General features: G+C 45.3%; 1 long non-coding RNA gene across 3 annotated transcripts in view; it reads left to right on the forward strand.

The window, feature by feature from the left end:
• Positions 1 to 245: 245 nt before the first annotated feature.
• Positions 246 to 9,312, forward strand: part of LOC126996823 (uncharacterized) — a 23,045-nt gene continuing 13,978 nt past the window's right edge. The window contains exon 1 of one of the 3 annotated variants that reach the window (XR_007751623.1): positions 246 to 329. This is a non-coding gene — a long non-coding RNA (uncharacterized LOC126996823). Of the gene's footprint in view, positions 330 to 4,263; positions 4,355 to 7,759; positions 7,851 to 9,312 lie in introns of those variants that run through there. The other 2 variants (XR_007751622.1, XR_007751621.1) reach the window with 2 other exon arrangements.

Consider the following 9,312-nt stretch of genomic DNA (forward strand, 5'->3'; position numbering starts at 1 on the left):
CTACCTATTTATTCTCTCTCTTCCCCTCTGTTTCCTCCCTTCCCTCCAACCCATTTCTCTTCCTCCCTTTTCCACTCTATCTCCCTCCATTCCACTCTTCCTTTCCTCCCTCCAACATAATACTGCTTCTCTAACCTCCATTTCCCCCTCCATCAACTTCCCTTACCCCCCCTCCTCCTCTCTCTCTCTCTCTCTCTCTCTCTCTCTCTGATCCCCCATTACCGCCCTGCCTCGTTCAATCCTTCGCGAAACGTCCACCAAACAGTTTGCTTCCGTCCTCAACGTGGTCCTCCGATCCTTCTATTTCCTCGAGGTTCAAAAGTTGACAAGTAAGATCAAATTGTGCAAAGAATGTCACATCAATCTTTTCCTTTAATCAATCAATCTCTGTGTAAGATCGGGCTAAGATTCTCATATTCTCAAACAAGTGGCGTGCAATTTGAAGGGAAGGGAATGGAAGGGAAGGATTGAGATGGGAAGGGGAGAGGAAAAGGATGGGAAGGGATGAAATTCGAAGGGAAGGGAATGGAAGGGAGGGGATGAGATGGGAAGGGGAGAGGAAAAGGATGGGAAGGAATGAAATTTGAAGGGAAGGGAATGGAAGGGAAGGATTGAGATGGGAAGGGGAGAGGAAAAGGATGGGAAGGGATGAAATTTGAGGGGAAGGGAATGAATGAGATGGGAATGGGAGAGGAAAAGGATTGGAAGGGGTGAAATTTGAAGGGAAGGAAAGGGAAGGGAAGGATTGAGATGGGAAGGGGAGAGGGAAAGGATGGGAAGGGATGAGCTTTGAAAGGAAGGGAATGGAAGGGAAGGATTGAGATGGGAAGGAGAGGAAAAGGATGGAAGGGATGAAATTTGAAGGAAGGGAATGGAAGGAAGGATTGAGATGGGAAGGAGAGGAAAAGATGGGAAGGGATGAAATTTGAAGGAAGGGAAGGATTGAGATGGGAAGGGGAGAGGTAAAGGATGGTAAGGGATGATATTTGAATGGAAGGGAATGGAAGGGAAGGATTGAGATGGGAAGGGATGAAATTTGAAGGGAAGGGAATGGAAGGGAAGGATTGAGATGGGAAGGGGAGAAGAAAAGGATGGGAAGGGATGAAATTTGAAGGGAAGGGAATGGAAGGAAGGATTGAGATGGGAAGGGAGAAGAAAAGGATGGGAAGGATGAAATTTGAAGGGAAGGAATGGAAGGGAATGATTGAGATGGGAAGGGGAGAAGAAAAGGATGGGAAGGGATGAAATTTGAAGGGAAGGGAATGGAAGGGAAGGATTGAGATGGGAAGGGGAGAAGAAAAGGATGGGAAGGGATGAAATTTGAAGGGAAGGGAATGGAAGGGAAGGATTGAGATGGGAAGGGGAGAAGAAAAGGATGCGAAGGGATGAAATTCCTCCTCGACACACACACACACACACACACACACACACACACACACCTATTCTTTGCATTCCTCCGAAAACAATATAAAAACGCCTGTGTGTGAGTTTGAGCGTCACAGAAACTTGTATTTTAAGACAACCCAAACTACTGACCTGATTGATCTGCATGCAGTCTTAAAACACGCTCTGCTCCTCCTCTCCCATCCCTCTCACGTCACAGATTCAAGGCACACACACACACACACACACACACACACACAACCACAGAAAAAGTACACGTAAGACGGATAGATATATAGCACATCCTCACCGTTTCTTCTTCGATGTGCTACTGACAACTGACAAGCGGGAGGACGAAGGGTGAGGGTGGGGTGGGGGTTGGGGGTGCGGGGGGCAGAAAAAAAAATATATAAGTCATTCTATTCCACCTAGTTCGAGACAAACGATTGAAATGACTCGGTACAGTTCAATAACTCCTTTTGGTGTGGGCAAGGCCGGGCTGTAAAGTCTATCTCTCTATATCCATCTATATATTTATCTACTTAGCCATCTATCTATTTATCATGGTGTTCACTATTTGTCTTGGAAGTAACAACAGAATCTAACACAAGCAGAATTGGATTGGACACGACGCCGTAAAGTAACTTCAGTCTACCCAAATAGTAACCTCCATTTTCTTTGAACTGGTTGACAACTATTGCTTTAATGGATAACGACACTATAAGTTGCGGCAAATACTACTACTACTACTACTACTACTACTACTACTACAACAACAACAACTACTACTACTACTACTACTACTACAACAACAACTACTACTACTACAACTACTACAACAACAACAACAACTACTACTACTACTACTACAACAACAACTACTACTACTACTACTACTACTACTACAACAACAACTACTACTACTACTACTACTACTACAACAACAACAACTACTACTACTACTACTACTACTACAACAACAACTACTATTACTACTACTACTACTACTACTACTTTTATTATTATTTTTTTTTATATAACGGGCCTCCATCTATTAGAATTGCGTTGTGAGCGGTATATTCTCTCATATGCTTTCACAAAGCAATTCATTGGCCCCACCCCGCCAATGACTGTGGCCGACAACCATCTTTATTTAATATTACAAACCTTACTAAACATATTATTTTTAAGCTAACAGAGCTTGTGGTTGATACGACTATCAACCACCGTCGCCTCAAAGTCCAGATCGGCAATGCGGGTGGTTTTGGGTGCAGGTGACCTGGTTCCTCTCAGGCAGACCAAGGCTGACCTCAGGAGGGAGAAGGACAGCCTGCATCTCATCCAGGCGACCACACTGCTTCTTGGCTGCTGTTTCTTATCCGCCAGTGTTTCGGCGAGTCTTGTGTAGAAGCTCTGCGCCCTTGGTCCCATCCCTCCTGCCGTCGTGAATACTATCGGGGTGAAGGAGCCCTGGTCCACATTCTGTATTCTTTCTTCATATGCCCTGTTCTTCTCTTGTTCGTTTCTTCTGTGGGCTGCATCAAGGACTACTACTACTACTTACTACTACTACTACTACTATATTACTACCACTACTACTACTACTACTACTACTACTACTACTACTACTACTGCTGCTGATGCTTCTACTACTACTACTATTACTACTACTTTTTTTTTCTACTACATAAATGATACCTCCACCCATGTTTATTTTCCCGACACATAATCCTGGAGGGCTCCATAGCTTGAAGGTCATTAGCCCCAACTCTGTTCACTAATGACTGTGGCATCCAACCATATCACTAATACTACCTAGCACTAAATCACCTATCATCTATTACGTCCAGATCCCCTTGTCCTTCCCTACTCAAGTCACTCCCGACCCACCCTAATGTCACTCTCCACCACTGTGGCTTCATAGTCCATATTGGAGATGTTGGTGGCTTTTGGGCCAGAGTGTCCGGCGCCCCTGAGACATAGGACTACTACTACTACTACTACTACTACTACTACTACTACTACTACTACTACTGTTACAACTCTCCAACTCTAAAGAGCGGACGCAGGAAGAGCCTCATCAACAACAGGCAACGCGGCTTTTTTAATGAACAAATTAAGGACATGTTCCGGCCATTGATCGTCATATGTGGGTTACGATTACTTTGGATTGTATGGCGGAGCGGTGTACTGATGACGACCTTGACATATGTAATATTCGTGGTTGTGGTGGTGGTGGTGGTGATGGGTCCTACAGTGCCTCATCCCTTCATTATTTTTCCTCTTCCCTCCCTCCCTCCTTCTCTCCCTTTCCTTCCTCCCATTTCTCCCACCATACCAGTCATTAATTCACCTCTTCACCATTTCTTTCTATCCCCCGTTCCAATTCTTTCTCCACCCTCCCATTTTTCAGTATTTTTTCTTCATTTTCCTTCCCTTCCTCTTCCCAATGTCAAAGTCTCTCCACTTCCCATTCCTTTCTCCACCATTCCCTTACACACCAATTTCCTCTCTCTTTACTGTACCTCCAATTTCCCTATCGCATCCCTCCCTTCTCCCTTTTCTTTCTCCCTTACGTATACCCCTTTCCTTTCTCTCTCCCCATTTCCTATCCCCTCCAATCCCTCCCTTCCCGTCTTCACTTACACCTATCTATTTATTCTCTCTCTTCCCCTCTGTTCCCTCCCTTCTTTCCAACCCATTTCTCTTCCTCCCTTTTCCACTCTATCTCCCTCCATTCCACCCTTCCTTTCCTCCCTCCAACATAATACTGCTTCTCTAACCTCCATTTCCCCCTCCATCGACTTCCCCCACCCCCCTCCTCTCTCTCTCTCTCTCTCTCTCTCTCTCTGATCCCCCATTACCGCGCTGCCTCGTTCAGTCCTTCGCGAAACGTCCACCAAACAGTTTGCTTCCGTCCTCAACGTGGTCCTCCGATCCTTCTATTTCCTCGAGGTTCAAAAGTTGACAAGTAAGATCAAATTGTACAAAGAATGTCACATCAATCTTTTCCTTTAATCAATCAATCTCTGTGTAAGATCGGGCTAAGATTCTCATATTCTCAAACAAGTGGCGTGCAATTTGAAGGGAAGGGAATGGAAGGGAAGGATTGAGATGGGAAGGGGAGAGGAAAAGGATGGGAAGGGATGAAATTCGAAGGGAAGGGAATGGAAGGGAGGGGATGAGATGGGAAGGAGAGGAAAAGGATGGGAAGAATGAAATTTGAAGGAAGGAATGGAAGGAAGAATTGAGATGGAAGGGAGAGGAAATGGATGGGAAGGGATGAAATTTGAGGGGAAGGGAATGAATGAGATGGGAATGGGAGAGGAAAAGGATGGGAAGGGGTGAAATTTGAAGGGAAGGAAAGGGAAGGGAAGGATTGAGATGCGAAGGGGAGAGGAAAAGGATGGGAAGGGATGAGCTTTGAAAGGAAGGGAATGGAAGGGAAGGATTGAGATGGGAAGGAGAGAGGAAAAGGATGGGAAGGGATGAAATTTGAAGGGAAGGGAATGGAAGGGAAGGATTGAGATGGGAAGGGATGAAATTTGAAGGGAAGGGAATGGAAGGGAAGGATTGAGATGGGAAGGGGAGAGGAAAAGGATGGGAAGGGATGAAATTTGAAGGGAAGGGAAGGATTGAGATGGGAAGGGGAGAGGAAAAGGATGGGAAGGGATGAAATTCCTCCTCGACACACACACACACACACACACACACACACACACAAACCTATTCTTTCCATTCCTCCCAAAACAATATAAAAACGCGCCCTGTGTGTGTGAGTTTGCACGTCACAGAAACTTGTATTATAAGATAACCCAAACTACTGACCTGAGTGATCTGCAGTCTTAATACACGCTCTGCTCCTCTTCTCCCATCCCTCTCACGTCACAGATTCAAGACACACACACACACACACACACACACACACACACACAACCACAGAAAAAGTACACGTAAGACGGATAGATATTTTGCTCATCCTCACCGTTTCTTCTGCGATGTGCTACTGACAACTTACACGGGGGTGGACGATGGTTGTGGGTGGGGTGGGGGTTGAAAGTGCAGAAAAAAAAACATATAAGTCATTCTATTCCACCTAGTTCGAGACAACCGATTGAAATGACTCGGTACAGTTCAATAACTCCTTTGGGTGTGGGCAAGGCCGGGCTGTAAAGTCTATCTCTCTATATCCATCTATATATTTATCTACTTAGCCATCTATCTATTTATCATGGTGTTCACTATTTGTCTTGGAAGTAACAACAGAATCTAACACAAGCAGAATTGGATTGAACACGACGCCGTAAAGTAACTTCAGTCTACCCAAATAGTAACCTCCATTTTCTTTGAACTGGTTGACAATATTGCTTTAATGGATAACGACACTATAAGTTGCGGCAAATACTACTACTACTACTACTACTACAGTACTACTACTACTACTTCTACTACTACTACTACTACAACAACAACTACTACTACTACTACTACTACTACTACTACTACTTTTATTATTATTTTTTTTTATATAACGGGCCTCCATCTATTAGAATTGCGTTGTGAGCGGTATATTCTCTCATATGCTTTCACAAAGCAATTCATTGGCCCCACCCCGCCAATGACTGTGGCCGACAACCATCTTTATTTAATATTACAAACCTTACTAAACATATTATTTTTAAGCTAACAGAGCTTGTGGTTGATACGACTATCAACCACCGTCGCCTCAAAGTCCAGGTCGGCAATGCGGGTGGTTTTGGGTGCAGGTGACCTGGTTCCTCTCAGGCAGACCAAGGCTGACCTCAGGAGGGAGAAGGACAGCCTGCATTTCATCCAGGCGACCACACTGCTTCTTGGCTGCTGTTTCTTATCCGCCAGTGTTTCGGCGAGTCTTGTGTAGAAGCTCTGCGCCCTTGGTCCCATCCCTCCTGCCGTCGTGAGTACTACCGGGGTGAAGGAGCCTTGGTCCACATTCTGTATTCTTTCTTCATATGCCCTGTTCTTCTCTTGTTCGTTTCTTCTGTGGGCTGCATCAAAGACTACTACTACTACTTACTACTACTACTACTACTATATTACTACCACTACTACTACTACTACTACTACTACTACTACTACTACTACTACTACTACTGCTGCTGATGCTTCTACTACTACTACTATTACTACTACTTTTTTTTCTACTACATAAATGATACCTCCACCCATGTTTATTTTCCCGACACATAATCCTGGAGGGCTCCATAGCTTGAAGGTCATTAGCCCCAACTCTGTTCACTAATGACTGTGGCATCCAACCATATCACTAATACTACCTAGCACCAAATCACCTATCATCTATTACGTCCAGATCCCCCTTTCCTTCCCTACTCAAGTCACTCCCGACCCACCCTAATGTCACTCTCCACCACTGTGGCTTCATAGTCCATATTGGAGATGTTGGTGGCTTTTGGGCCAGAGTGTCTGGTGCCCCTGAGACATAGGACTACTACTACTACTACTACTACTACTACTGTTACAACTCTCCAACTCTAAAGAGCGGACGCAGGAAGAGCCTCATCAACAACAGGCAACGCGGCTTTTTTAATGAACAAATTAAGGACATGTTCCGGCCATTGATCGTCATATGTGTGTTACGATTTCTTTGGATTGTATGGCGGAGCGGTGTACTGATGACGACCTTGACATATGTAACAATCGTGGTTGTGGTGGTGGTGGTGGTGATGGGTCCAACAGTGCCTCATCCCTTCATTATTTTTCCTCTTCCCTCCCTCCCTCCTTCTCTCTCTTTCCTTCCTCCCATTTCTCCCACCATACCAGTCATTAATTCACCTCTTCACCATTTCTTTCTATTCCCCGTTCCAATTCTTTCTCCACCCTCCCATTTTTCAGTATTTTTTCTTCATTTTCCTTCCCTTCCTCTTCCCAATGTCAAGTTTCTCCATTTCCCATTCCTTTCTCCACCATTCCCTTACACACCAATTTCCTCTCTCTTTACTGTACCTCCAATTTCCCTATCGCATCCCTCCCTTCTCCCTTTTCTTTCTCCCTTACGTATACCCCTTTCCTTTCTCTCTCCCCATTTCCTATCCCCTCCAATCCCTCCCTTCCCTTCTTCACTTACACATACCTATTTATTCTCTCTCTTCCCCTCTGTTCCCTCCCTTCCTTCCAACCCATTTCTCTTCCTCCCTTTTCCACTCTATCTCCCTCCATTCCACTCTTCCTTTCCTCCCTCCAACATAATACTGTTTCTCTAACCTCCATTTCCCCCTCCATTGACTTCCCTTACCCCCACTCCTTCTCTCTCCCTCTCTCTCTCTCTCTCTCTCTCTCTCTCTCTCTCTGATCCCCCATTACCGCCCTGCCTCGTTCAGTCCTTCGCGAAACGTCCACCAAACAGTTTGCTTCCGTCCTCAACGTGGTCCTCCGATCCTTCTATTTCCTCGAGGTTCAAAAGTTGACAAGTAAAATCAAATTGTACAAAGAATGTCACATCAATCTTTTCCTTTAATCAATCAATCTCTGTGTAAGATCGGGCTAAGATTCTCATATTCTCAAACAAGTGGCGTGCAATTTGAAGGGAAGGGAAGGATTGAGATGGGAAGGGGAGAGGAAAAGGATGGGAAGGGATGAAATTGGAAGGAAGGGAATGGAAGGGAGGATGAGATGGGAAGGGGAGAGGAAACGGATGGGAAGGGATGAAATTTGATGGTAAGGGAAGGATTGAGATGGGAAGGGGAGAGGAAAAGGATGGGAAGGGATGAAATTTGAGGGGAAGGGAAGGAATGAGATGGGAAGGGGAGAGGAAAAGGTGGGGAAGGCGTGAAATTTGAAGGAAGGAAGGGAAGGAAGGATTGAGATGGGAAGGAGAGAAAAGGATGGGAAGGATGAGCTTTGAAGGAAGGGAATGGAAGGAAGGATTGAGATGGGAAGGGGAGAGGAATAGGATGGGAAGTGATGAAATTTGATGGGATGGGAAGGATTGAGATGGGAAGGGGAGAGGAAAAGGATGGGAAGGGATGAAATTTGAAGGGAAGGAAATGGAAGGGAAGGATTGAGATGGGAAGGGGAGAGGAAAAGGATGGGAAGGGATGAAATTTGAAGGGAAGGGAATGGAATGGAAGGATTGAGATGGGAAGGGGAGAGGAAAAGGATGGGAATGGATGAAATTTGAAGGGAAGGGAATGGAAGGGAAGGATTGAGATTGGAACGGGAGAGGAAAAGGAAGGGAAGGGATGAAATTTGAAAGGAAGGGAAGGGAAGGGAAGGATTGAGATGGGAAGGGGAGAGGAAAAGGATGGGAAGGGATGAAATTTGAAGGGAAGGGAACGGAAGGGAAGGATTGAGATGGGAAAGGGAGAAGAAAAGGATGGAAGGATGAAATTTGAAGGAAGGAACGGAAGGAAGGATTGAGATGGGAAAGGGAGAAGAAAAGGATGGGAAGGGATGAAATTTGAAGGAAGGGATGGAAGGAAGGATTGAGATGGGAAGGAGAGGAAAAGGAGGGGAAGGGTTGAAATTTGAAGGGAAGGGAATGGAAGGGAAGGATTGATATGGGAAGGGGAGAGGAAAAGGATGGGAAGGGAAGGAAATTTGAAGGGAAGGATTGAGATGGGAAGGGGAGAGGAAAAGGATGGGAAGGGATGAAATTTGAAGGGAAGGGAATGGAAGGGAAGGATTGAGATGGGAAGGGGAGAGGAAAAGGATGGGAAGGGATGAAATTTGAAGGGAAGGGAAGGGAAGGGAAGGATTGAGATGGGAAGGGGAGAGGAAAAGGATGGGAAGGGATGAAATTTGAAGAGAAGGGAAGGGACGGATTGAGATGGGAAGGGAGAGGAAAAGGATGGGAAGGATGAAATTTGAAGGAAGGGAAGGAAGGAAGGATTGAGATGGGAAGGAGAGAAAAGGATGGGAAGGGATGAAATT

The sequence above is a fragment of the Eriocheir sinensis genome, chromosome 11, assembly GCF_024679095.1.
Source record: "Eriocheir sinensis breed Jianghai 21 chromosome 11, ASM2467909v1, whole genome shotgun sequence".
NCBI lineage: Eukaryota > Metazoa > Arthropoda > Malacostraca > Decapoda > Varunidae > Eriocheir > Eriocheir sinensis.